The sequence below is a fragment of the Rhinichthys klamathensis genome, unplaced genomic scaffold (assembly GCF_029890125.1).
Source record: "Rhinichthys klamathensis goyatoka isolate OS25496 unplaced genomic scaffold, OSU_Roscu_1.1 h1tg000054l_1, whole genome shotgun sequence".
In the NCBI taxonomy this organism is placed as follows: domain Eukaryota; kingdom Metazoa; phylum Chordata; class Actinopteri; order Cypriniformes; family Leuciscidae; genus Rhinichthys; species Rhinichthys klamathensis.
Window position 1 is genome coordinate 2,165,029 of NW_026606599.1, and position 12,472 is coordinate 2,177,500.

A 12,472-nucleotide genomic window follows, 5' to 3' on the forward strand; every position below is an offset into this window, starting at 1 on the left:
CGGCCCCAGAAAAGGCGCTAATTTTAAAATGAAACTAACGGCTGCACGGGCATTCATAACGGTGCGCGTCCACGGCGATGAGCGAGCAGAACTTCCATAGGAATTCCCTCGAGCGCTCTGCACGTGGCCATTATCAATGTCCCGTATTTAAAAGCTCTCGGTCCTCAGTCACATACCAAATATATGTATAATGTATATATAAATATAATTTTGGACACAAGAGGGCAGTATGGCCCTATGTATAATTTTGTGTTTAAACTAAAAGAGCCCCTCCCCCCCTCCCCACACAGACACAGACACAGACACACACGAATGGCAGGGTGCATTCTCTCTGTCAGAGGGAGAGGGAGAGAAAATTCTCAGAAACATCCACATTCAAACCAAAATATCTAACTTCCTCTTGGTCTGAGCTAATGACAGTTAATTAGAAAGTTGTCCGGCTTGATCTGAACCATATGCATACCTGTGTCTGTCGAGTTTCATGCAATTTCAAGCATGCTAAGAGTCTCAAAAGCATCAAACAAGAATATTAAAGTTTGATGTGTTGCCACGGCAACAGTATCTAAGATATCAATAATCCTTTCACAGGTCTACATCTGCCGTGTGTTTACATTATACACATAAAGTTTGAAGCAAATCGGGTAAAAATAAGAGGGTGATTTCAAAGCATTTAGGAAGTGACACACTTCCTGCTGCCAGTTGGTGGCGCTATAACTTTGACTCACAATAGTCACATCCATGTGATCGGGCTCTTACAACGAACACACTGTTGAAGTTTCATCAAGATCAGTTAATGTATGCAGTAGTTATGACACACTTCCTGTTTCACGTTTCTCGCCATAATTTTGTTTCCTCGCCACGGCCAAACCGTTCGAGATATCAAAAATCCCCTCGCAAACTTTCATCCTCAATGTCTTGACTTCATGCTGACCGAGTTTCGTGCCGTTTGTTTGAATTCTCTAGGAGGAGTATTTCACATTCCATTGCGTGTGTTTTACCAACAACCCTAAATAGCCGACTTCCTGTTGGGCTGGGGTAAAAAGTAAGAGTGTGAAGTATATATGAAACGAGGAGATCTACATGTGTACCGAGTTTCATATTATTACATGCAAGCGTGTTTGATTTATGGACCATGTTTTCGGACCCCGTTCCAGGGGGCGCTGTCGAGCCCCCCTGCCACGCCCGGGTACCATCTTCAGCCCGGCCCTGATGGCCGCGGGTTCTGACATGTGTGCAAAGTTTCAGGAGTTTTTGAGCATGTTAAGGCCTCCAAAAGTGTCCAAAAGGTAGTAAAAAAATAATAAGAATAAATATAGCTGCGAGCAGCGATTACGGGCCCAAGCCGGTGGCACCGCAACCCCGGTGCCTTTAGTTACCTAAAGGCACCGGGGTGGCGGTACCACCGGCTTTGGCCCTTCATCGTTGCTCGCAGCTATATTTATATATATATATATATATATATATATATATATATATATAAAGCCGGTGGCACCGCCACCCTGGTGCCTTTAGGGTTATTGTGCACGACGTGCAAAAACGTAACCCTGCTTTGACTGTCGAAAAGAAGTGTGCTGTAGAGCTTGTATCAGTGTGGGCTCTGCAAAAGTGTGCATTGAGGGCACATATCAACCACAAAGTATGCGAGAGCAACCTTCTGAAAGGTCAGGTCTACATCCAGGTCTACATCTGCCGTGTGTTTACATCATAGTAGTGAAGTTTGAAGTAATCAGGTGATTTCAAAGCTTTTTGAAAGTGACAGACTTCCTGCTGCCAGTTGGTGGCGCTATAACCGGGGTGGCGGTGCTGCCGGCTTTGGCCCTTTCATCGCTGCTCGCAGCTATATTTATATATATACACACACAAACACACACTAGGGGTGTAACGGTTCACAAAATTCACGGTTCGGTTCGATACGATACACTTGTGTCACGGTTCGGTTCGGTACGATTCGGTACGTTTCCGATACAGCAAAAAGAAAGAAATGCCAGAGAAATTTCCTTGATTTAATCTTTTTAATTATATTTTTATTAAAACTAACATCATAAAGTATGATATTTTTTAACTTTGAGCAATGATGGAGCTATACTTGACTTTTCTTAGGAGCTTATAAAACAAAACAGCTCCTTGGACAAAATTAAATGTAATATTGTAGTAGTTATAAACAAAGGTTTATTTTAGTTCAGATTAACATTTGAGGGCAGCAATTGTATTCATAATGTCAAAATAAAACCGACGTGATGTTACTTGAAAGCATTATAGCCTACTATTCCTGCCAAACTTCCATGGTTACAGTTAGTAGTGTTACTACAGTAAACCCATGGTGAATGTTGCTGATCTGTGGACACTGGATAGTTCATTCATGGCACAATGTTTCTTCCTGGTTTCCACGTCAGCGCTGTTTGATCCGTTAATAACGGAGAAATGCGAATGTTTCTCACTAGATCTTGCAGCGATGGTATTACTTCAGTGGCGAATTCAAATGCTTTCTTTACTGGATTTGGCTGTGTAGTAACAGTGCTGATGATTAAGATCGGCTCGCGCTGTATTTGTCCAAACTGATAAACGGTCCTTCAACCACACAATAACGAGTGGTTTCGTTCCGCTTACATTACATTTGCCATTTGATGTTGGGCAATGTTGTGGTCACGCCCTTGCCACGCGTGACGCGCCTTCATTTGAAATAACGAAATTTTGGTCGGCAGGAAAAATGGTCCAACGAACCGTTCGGTTCAAAAATGCGTACCGAAAACCGAACCGAAAGCCTCGTACCGAACGGTTCAATACGAATACGTGTATCGTTACACCCCTAACACACACACACACACACACACATATGGGTGATTCTTCAATTGGGGGCTATTTTGCCATCTTACATTTTGATGAATGAAATCTGGTTGAATTTTGTTGGAATTATGTCAAGGCAATGTTTACATGCTTTGATGTAAAGATATAATAATGGCCACGACTGAGCTTAAATATAATTTGAGTATTTTATATCTATTTGCCAACTGGCACTAAAAAACGTCATTCCCATCACAACATCAAAAAGTCTCATAATGCAAAGAATGTATCAAGGAGATCATTTAAACTCATTCATCTTGCAAACATTGTTAACCTTCAACAATACATATAAAAAACAAAATGTTTCCATTCTGCGAATTCCATATATTTTCTTGTTCTTACCATCAAAATGTGTTTTCCTGTATTCATCAAAGCACACTTTTGTTTAATTTCTGTAAAATTAATTTTAGATGTTTTTTCTTTGAATAGGTGGATGAGTATTTCATTAGGCTTTTCATGTAGCACCTCAAGATTGAACATAAAACAGATTTAAAGGTATGTTTGCTGTAAATTAAGCAACGTGGTGGTAATGACATACTGTTCTGGTAATGACATAGTGTTTTGGTAATGACAAATGAAAAGTGTACTGATACATAAATCAAATTTAAAGGCTTAAATAATGACTTCTGGTGAGTGTTGTTGAAAGAAATGGACAGATGTAAGGAGATTGACAGGGTTGTGCAACCACAGAAACCGAAAATTCTCGGGACAGCAGCATGTGTCCAAATTGTAATCTTGTTCTATTTCATCAGAAATGATCTTGAAACGGGGCTTGTGTAAAATACCGAACTTGTCCTTTAACTTTCTTACGACCTCTTCTGCAAGGAGTTTCACGATTTTCATTTTCACTGTTCTGACCCTGTTGCACTGGAGATGTTGGGGGGTGTTTGAAGCTACATAGTGTTGTACTTCCTGTCGAATTTTGTCATTGGCTCTTTGATTGTTTTGGTTAACTCTCCATTGTTTGCGTTTCTGTTAGAGATGCACCGATTGATCGGCTGGTGACTGGAATTGGCCGATTTTCGATTGGCCATGATCGGCGATGACATTTTATGCCGGTCAAATACACTCGGGCGCCGCATGATTAATATCGAGCAACATCAGCATCACACGTGCACACGGAACGCACATGTTGGAAACCTCGTGAATTACGGCCGTTTCACACCGCAAACGTGAGCAGCGCGTATTATTTCAAGCGTGCATGTTAATCAATGAGTGCATTCACACCGGGAGCGGGAGCCGCGCGTGAGCAGCGGTGAAGCACGGGTTTCGGTGCAGAGTCTATTTTTGCTGCACTGCTCACGCTCAATTAAAGTGAAAGCACACTTTTGATGGACAAAATAAATATGATTTCACACAAAAGTGCCCAAAATGCACAGAATTTGCACGTCTGGTGTGTTTTAACAAGAACTGGAGTATTTGTCAGCAAAGAAAATGAATTTTCTTTTTGAAATTAACACTTTTTTTGTTGGATATTGGATGTGAAAAGAAGGAAATGGTTCTTCCATAACACTGCACTTTAGATTCACTGCACATTTTTAGAGGAGTAATTTATATAGTCCTATTTTATAGTGATTACTGTTCAAAAATATTCTATGCAAAATGTAAAATGTTCTACTAAAGAAAAGAGAGAAAATAAATATTTGTGAGAAAAAATGAAATCGTAATCGGCTAAAAATTGGTATCGGCAGGTCAAACTCTGAAAAATCGGAATCGGCCTAGAAAATTGTAATCGGCCCATCTCTAGTTTCTGCCTTTGCTCCCGTTTTGAAAGTTGTGAGATTAGCTTTCCTGTTTCTTTTCTTCTTTTGTATCTTTCCTTTTCTCTGTCAATGTACTGCTGATATTTTACAGGATCTTCCTTCAATTTTTTTCTATAATCTCTAGACCTTTCAGTTGATTTCTTGGGAGCCATTCTGGTTAAAAAATAAGACAAAAAATAGTTTTAGGAAGTAAGGCATCTCACTTAAGTTTCATTGTAAAATCACACTATTATGCTTCTTTAACTTAATTTATAAACACATAATATGATATAGATAGTGACACAGAACATGTCATTACCACCATCACTTGTCATTACCATCACAACAAGTTGTGTGTTGGTAATGACGTGTTGCGGTAATGACATTTTTCATTTTTTTCAGGAAAAAAGATGCTAGGTCATGGTTTTGCTAACATTACTCAACAGCTAGTACAAAAAGACCTTTAAATACACATAAATCATTGTGAATATATATATATATTTATCAAAATATTGCTGCTACAGCATTTATGGTAATGACGCTGAATAAGTCTACTCCATGATCAGAAGGAATTCATGATTAAATTACTTACTTTTTCAGACATCAAATTTCACTGTTCTTTCATGGCTGACATGTGCTCCCCTGCTAGTCTTCATTTCCATGGTTATGGCATAAACAAGTCTTACCCTCAAAAATATCCTTGTTGTAATCATAGACTGTCGCGGTAATGACAGTATTGTTGTGGACAATACTAAATTGTTAAAAATATTCACAAATTGCACAGATATGAACCCAAATTATGCATCAAGTGCCTTTTTAAGTTACTGTTTAAACATATATTGTGATTTTTTAATTAACTGATAACATTTGATCACATTTTCAGAGCAGATAAGTTTTAAAGTCTGGGTTGGGGACAAGGCCTAAGTAGCCAAATATTAGTGATGAAAGCATTTTTAAAAATGGAAATCATACTGATTTTAGTGTATAACATTTTTTGGTGGTGCAATAAATATTATTTGAAATAACTAAACTATTTATTTTATAAAATAGTATTTTTAACATGAATGTATAACCTGGGGACATAAAAGTTCCCGTAATTGAAGAATCACCCATATATATATATATATATATATATACATAAATATATATATATTGTTTTTTTAAGAGACAAGACAGAATATTACTTGCCTGATCTGATTAGAAAAATAGTGTTTGTGTGTGTGTGTGTGTGTGTGTGTGTGTGTGTGTTTGTGTGTGTGTGTGTGTGTGTGTGTGTGTGGCGTAATTGAACAATGTAGTCATAAAAACATACTCCGTCCTTTTGTTCATACAGGACATTATTCAAACTGCAAAGTGTTTACTTATATTTGTGTACACTTGCAATAAAACACAACATTGTGCTTTTGTCAAGCTATAAACTCTTGTCAAACTGTAAACTACAACTGTCACCCAACCAAAATCTCTTACACACACACACACACACACAGTTTAAAAGCAAAAAATATCAAACAATCCTATTTAAAAACAGTCTGTGGGAGCCATCTTTTGGACATTCATCATATCGCATTGGTTTTCATTTCTTGTCATCAAACAGAGCCCTAATCTGTTTATTTTTTCAGTTACACATTCTACATTGATTAAAAAAGAAAAATCAAATGTGTTTTTATTTTATACAGAAATAAATAATCTATCATTCAGATGAGAATAAAGTTAGTGTTAGTTCAAATTTTAAGGAAAACAAATATATGAACTGAAATATAGCACATTCATTTAAAATTCATTCAGGTTCAATTACCAAACATACAATCTTAATGTAATTTAAAGCAAACAATACATTTAAAATATATGGGTTGTATGACTATTTTTTAATATAAAAAGATATATATCCAAAAAGACAAGGCCTAAAGTTTAACAAGGGTTAAACTCTTATCACTGTAACAGACACAATCACACACACAATCACACACACACACACACACACACACACAAGTCAAATCACTTACATTTTACATGCAATATTGACTTTTTTTCTGTTTCAGCAGCGAAAATAGTTAAACAAAGATCACAGCAGAACCATCGCGCATCTCACAGCAACGCGTTCTCATTACTGAATGATTCAGCATTTTGAACGAATCGGTTGACTCAAAGATTCAATGACCAATCAATCCATAAACATCTATCTCATTCATGAATGACTCAGTCGTTCAAACGAATGAATCAATGACTCGCTCATTAAGACGGTCGCCTGGCGACACCTAATGACGGTTTAGTGTTATGTTTAAAAGTATCATTCTTTCCAACGATTGTTAATTAACTCATATTTGAAACATAAGCTATATTTATATATATACATACATATACACAGACATACACAAAAATAAAATAAAAACACATTTGAAATGTGTTTGCTTACTAAATTGTGAGCTGAACGAAAGTTGCAGCAAATATCAGCAACAGGAGTCAAATTTCATTAATCACGAGAGTGAAGAGCTGACTGAAAAGATGATGACGGAATAGGCTATTTTATGTAAAAACGCCTATTTAAGCGAATCTGTCATTGTACTCTTTTATTGTTGTGTTTTCCGTGAAAAATAATAGACTATTGAACTCACAATTCAAGCAATCGGCCCCCGAAATTGCACTAATTTTAGTGACACTAAAAAGTATGCGGCTGCACTGGCATTCATAATGGTGCGCGTCCATGGCGACGAGCGAGCAGAACAGAGCGAACGTTTAGTTAATTTCTACTTCCATAGGAATTCATTCGAGCGCCACCATTTCAATGTCCGTGCGGACGTCCATATTATACTTTCGCTTTCAAGTTAGTGTTTTTAAACCCCCCAGCGGGAGGTTTACACAATTGGTTTACACAATCACACGTTGATTAACCGGTGGGAAAATATTCCCATAGTAACATCCCTAATATATAAATATATATAAATTCAATAGGCCTACCTGATTTTGAACACAAGAGGGCAGTATAGCACTATATATGATTTGGATTATTATTATTTTTGACTAAACAACCATTCTGGCTGTTTTTAAACTTAAAAATAATTCTTAAATTGAAAAAAAGGAATAAAATGGGTTTAGTTCTAATATTTGTATAATTTTATATAAAAATAAATGGTGTATAATTACATTTTAGAAACATATGAGACATGCCCTAATTCTTTTTTTGACATTACTTGAATCCCTCAACCATAGCAAAACCGTTTGAGATATTCAATATCTGTTCACAATTTAGCATCTTCAATGTATTTTCATCATGTTGAAAAAGTTTGGCATGAATAAAATAAACTACTTAGGAGGAGTAGCTAAAAACTCAGAATCTGAAATCCACATTCAAACCAAAATATCTGACTTCCTGTTGGTCGTAGCTAATTACGGTAAATTAGAAAGTTGTCCGGCTCGAAGAGTACAATATACATATCGAGTTTTGTTACTGTAGATAAAACTAACCCCCCCACTTTTGTCAAAAGCATTTAGAAAGTGACACACTTCCTGCTGCCAGTTGGTGGCGCTATAACTTTGACTCACAATGGTCACATCCATGTGATCGGCCTCTTACAGCGATCACACTGCTGAAGTTTCATCAAGATCAGTTAATGTATGCAGTAGTTATAACGCACTTCCTGTTTCACGTTTCTCGCCATAATTTTGTTTCCTCGCCACGGCCAAACCGTTCGAGATATCAAAAATCCCCTCGCAAACTTTCATCCTCAATGTCTTGACTTCATGCTGACCGAGTTTCGTGCCGTTTGTTTGAATTCTCTAGGAGGAGTATTTCACATTCCATTGCGTGTGTTTTACCAACAACCCTAAATAGCCGACTTCCTGTTGGGCTGGGGTAAAAAGTAAGAGTGTGAAGTATATATGAAACGAGGAGATCTACATGTGTACCGAGTTTCATATTATTACATGCAAGCGTGTTTGATTTATGGACCATGTTTTCGGACCCCGTTCCAGGGGGCGCTGTCGAGCCCCCCTGCCACGCCCGGGTACCATCTTCAGCCCGGCCCTGATGGCCGCGGGTTCTGACATGTGTGCAAAGTTTCAGGAGTTTTTGAGCATGTTAAGGCCTCCAAAAGTGTCCAAAAGGTAGTAAAAAAAAAAAAAAAAAAAAAAAAAAAATAATAATAATAATAATAATAATAAATAATCCTAAGGAAAACAATAGGGCCTTCGCCCTTTGGGCTTGGGCCCTAATAATAATAATAAATAATCCTAAGGAAAACAATAGGGCCTTCGCCCTTTGGGCTTGGGCCCTAAATATATATATATATATATATAAATATAGCTGCGAGCAGCGATTACAGGCCCAAGCCGGTGCCACCGCAACCCCGGTGCCTTTAGTTACCTAAAGGCACCGGGGTGGCGGTGCCGCCGGCTTTGGCCCTTCATCGCTGCTCGCAGCTATATTTATATATATATATATATATATATATATATATATATATATATATATATAAACAAGCCGGTGGCACCGCCACCCCGGTGCCTTTAGGGTTACTGTGCATGACGGGCAATATCGTAACTCCGCTTTGACCTTTGAGAAGATGTGTGCTGTAGAGCTTGCATTGGTGTGGGCTCTGCAAAAGTGTGCATTGAGGGCACATATCAACCACAAAGTATGCGTGAGCAACCTTCTGAAACCTAAAATGAAAAATGAGACACCCTACGGTCTCATGGACTTAATGGACACATGAAATAAGTACACAAGTCTGAAAGTTATATGAAGTGTGCCAAGACAGAATATTACTTGCCTGATCTGATTAGAAAAATAGTTTGTGTGTGTGTGTGTGTGTGTGTGTGTGTGTGTGTGTGTGTGTGTGTGTGTGAGGCGTGATTGAACAATGTAGACATAAAAACATACCCCGTCCTTTTGTTCATACAGGACATTATTCAAACTGCAAAGTGTTTACTTATATTTGTGTACAATCGCAATAAAACACAACATTGTGCTTTTGTCAAACTGTAAACTACAACTGTCACCCAACCGAAATCTCTTACACACACACACACACACACACACACACACACACACACACACACACACACACACACACACACACACACACACACACACACACACACACACACACACACACACACACATAGTTTAAAAGCAAAAAAAATATTTTGGACATTCATCATATTGCATTGGTTTTCATTTATTGTCCTCGATCAGACCCCTAATCTGTTTATTTTTTCAGTTACACATTCTACATTGATTAAAAAAGAAAAATCAAATGTGTTTTTATTTTATACATAAATAAATAATCTATCATTCAGATGAGAATAAAGTTAGTGTTAGTTCAAATTTTAAGGAAAACAAATATATGATCTGAAATATAGCACATTCATTTATAATTCATTCAGGTTCAATTACCAAACATACAAATCTCAATGTAATTTAAAGCAAACAATACATTTAAAATATATGGGTTGTATGCTATTTTTTTTATATAAAAAGATATATATCCAAAAAGACAAGGCCTAAACTTTAACAAGGGTTAAACAATCACTGTAACAGACACAATCACACACACACACACACACACACACACACACACACACACACACACACACACACACACACACACACACACACACACACACACACACACACGTCAAATCACTTACATTTTAGATGCAATATTGACTTTTTTTTCTGTTTCAGCAGCGAAAATAGTTAAACAAAGATCACAGCAGAACCATCGAGCATCTCACAGCAACGCGTTCTCATTACTGAATGATTCAGCATTTTGAACGAATCGGTTGACTCAAAGATTCAACGACCAATCCATAATCTGTCTCATTCATGAACGACTCAGCCGTTCGAACGAATCGTTTGAACGAATGAATCAATGACTCACTCATTAAGACGGTCGCCTGGCGGCACCTAATGACGGTTTAGTGATATTAAAAGTATCATTCTTTCCAACGATTGTTAATTAACTCATATTTGAAACATAAGCTATATATATATATACACTCACCGGCCACTTTATTAGGTACACCTGTCCAACTGCTCGTTAACACTTAATTTCTAAGCAGCCAATCACATGGCGGCAACTCAGTGCATTTAGGCATGTAGACATGGTCAAGACAATCTCCTGCAGTTCAAACCGAGCATCAGTATGGGGAAGAAAGTTGATTTGAGTGACTTTGAACGTGGCATGATTGTTGGTGCCAGAAGGGCTGGTCTGAGTATTTCAGAAACTGCTAATCTACTGGGATTTTCACGCACAACCATCTCTAGGGTTTACAGAGAATGGTCCGAAAAAGAAAAAACATCCAGTGAGCGGCAGTTCTGTGGGCGTAAATGCCTTGTTGATGCCAGAGGTCAGAGGAGAATGGCCAGACTGGTTCGAGCTGATAGAAGGGCAACAGTGACTGAAATAACCACTCGTTACAACCGAGGTATGCAGCAAAGCATTTGTGAAGCCACAACACGCACAACCTTGAGGCGGATGGGCTACAACAGCAGAAGACTCCACTGGGTACCACTCATCTCCACTACAAATAGGAAAAAGAGGCTACAATTTGCAAGAGCTCACCAAAATTGAACAGTTGAAGACTGGAAAAATGTTGCCTGGTCTGATGAGTCTCGATTTCTGTTGAGACATTCAGATGTTAGAGTCAGAATTTGGCGTAAACAGAATGAGAACATGGAACCATCATGCCTTGTTACCACTGTGCAGGCTGGTGGTGGTGGTGTAATGGTGTGGGGGATGTTTTCCTGGCACACTTTAGGCCCCTTAGTGCCAATTGGGCATCGTTTAAATGCCACGGCCTACCTGAGCATTGTTTCTGACCATGTCCATCCCTTTATGGCCACCATGTACCCATCCTCTGATGGCTACTTCCACCATGTCACAAAGCTCTAATCATTTCAAATTGGTTTCTTGAACATGACAATGAGTTCACTGTACTAAAATGGCCTCCACAGTCACCAGATCTCAACCCAATAGAGCATCTTTGGGATGTGGTGGAACGGGAGATTCGCATCATGGATGTGCAGCCGACAAATCTGCGGCAACTGTGTGATGCCATCATGTCAATATGGACCAAACTCCCTGAGGAATGCTTCCAGCACCTTGTTGAATCTATGCCACGAAGAATTGAGGCAGTTCTGAAGGCAAAAGGGGGTCCAACCCGTTACTAGCATGGGGTACCTAATAAAGTGGTCGGTGAGTGTATATATATATATATATATATATACACACATATATATACACACATACACAAAAATAAAATAAAAACACATTTGAAGCGTGTTTGCTTACTAAATTGTGAGCGGAACGAAAGTTGTTGCAAATATCAGCAACAGGAGTCAAATTTCATTAATCACGAGAGTGAAGAGCTGACTGAAAAGATGATGACGGAATAGGCTATTTTATGTAAAAGCCCCTATTTAAGCGAATCTATCATTGTACTCTTTTGTTGTTGTGTTTTCCGTGAAAAATAATAGACTATTGAACTCACAATTCAAGCAATCGGCCCCGTTATTGCACTAATTTTAAAGTAACACTAAAAAGTATGCGGCTGCACTGGCATTCATAATGGTGCGCGTCCATGGCGACGAGCGAGCAGAACAGAGCGAACGTTTTTTAGTTCATTCCTACTTCCATAGGAATTCCCTCAAGCGCTCTGCAAGCGCAACCCTTATCAATGTCCGTGTGGACGTCCGTATTTAAAAGCTCTCGGTCCTCAGTCACATGCTTGCCAAATATATGTATAAATATCATTTTGGACACAAGAGGGCAGTATGGCCCTATGTATAATTTTGTGTTTAAACTAACTATCACTCGAAGAGCCCCTCCCCCCCTCCCCACTCAGACACACACACACACACACACACACACACACACACACACACAGTT

General features: G+C 38.5%; 1 protein-coding gene across 1 annotated transcript in view; it reads right to left on the bottom strand.

The window, feature by feature from the left end:
• Positions 1 to 12,472, bottom strand: part of LOC130083233 (Fc receptor-like protein 5) — a 514,396-nt gene that overhangs the window by 46,319 nt on the left and 455,605 nt on the right. The gene's annotated exons all lie outside the window — the stretch shown is intronic.